The sequence below is a fragment of the Macaca mulatta genome, chromosome 10 (assembly GCF_049350105.2).
Source record: "Macaca mulatta isolate MMU2019108-1 chromosome 10, T2T-MMU8v2.0, whole genome shotgun sequence".
NCBI lineage: Eukaryota > Metazoa > Chordata > Mammalia > Primates > Cercopithecidae > Macaca > Macaca mulatta.
Genome location: NC_133415.1, coordinates 110,168,900 through 110,170,078, shown reverse-complemented (window position 1 = coordinate 110,170,078; position 1,179 = coordinate 110,168,900).

Below are 1,179 nucleotides of genomic sequence, written 5' to 3'. Positions count from 1 at the left end.
GTTCTTCCCACCAGGCCCTGTTCCCACAGTGAGGAACCAGGGAAGTGATGTTACACCAAAGAGTGGGAGGAAAGCCAGGCAAAACCAAGCAGAAAATCAAGGGAAAGGTCAGCGTTCACGGTGGCATCCTGGTGGCCGGCAGATGGCAGGTGTATGTTCATTGCCAAAACCCTTTCCACTTTCTTGTATGTTTTAAAATTTTCATGTGTTGGAAAAAACTAAGTGAAAGAACACAATTTGTCTTCTCCATGAGGTTTATATACTTTACTTTCAGTGAAAGCAGCTGTTTCTAACAGGGTGTGCAGTAAATATTTAATGGCAGGATGACTTGACATTTATTAAAACAAAGAGCCACGATTACACTAGTATATCTTTGAACTAGAAGATGCCATCAAACTTATGAATACTTAATGAGCACCTACTGCATGCAACTTACAGGTGACTGTAGAGATGCTGACGTTTAAGATGAAGAGTTCCTCTAAGTCTTCATATGCATTTTAGGAAACATGAAAACAAATATTTTAAGAAGCTTAATGATCTCAGTGAATATTTCCTAGATCCTCATTAGCAAATATGCAGTGTGCTAAAGCTTTGGGTCCTGGGCAGCGAAGAAATGAGTCTTGGCCTCATCTAGGGCTCACATCCTGGTGGCAGCGAATAGCCCCCTGACCCAAGGTTCTGACAGCCCCAAGTCCAATCTTGGACTTATGCAAATATTTTATATTTGCCAATTACAAAAACTGTCCCCTTAGGGAGGTGGCAAGGTCCCATCCTGGGAAAGCATACTCTAAAAGGCCTGCAATTTAGACTCATTTTCCACCCTAGCCTGTCACTAGGGCTGGCAAAAACAATGAAACTCTGGCTAAGCTAAAGCTGACAAGTCTATTCCCCCTCATATGAAAGTTGGCTGCTGAGATAATCAAGCTTCAATCTCCCCTCACAGCAGTCTTCTACTTGCTAGCTACATCTTCCCCATGTTGATAAGACCACAGGTCTGATTCATAAAGTGAAGAGAAAAATGAGCTGGAAACGGTTAACCTGAAAATTCAGATATTTTTCTAGTGCACCTGCCTTTTTATCTCTAAAAAATAAGTTTTTAGGCTAAAAAATAGGGCTGGAGAGCAAGTGGGTCTGAATTCATTTGTGACCTACCAAAGAATTTAAACCAGAGTGCAGACG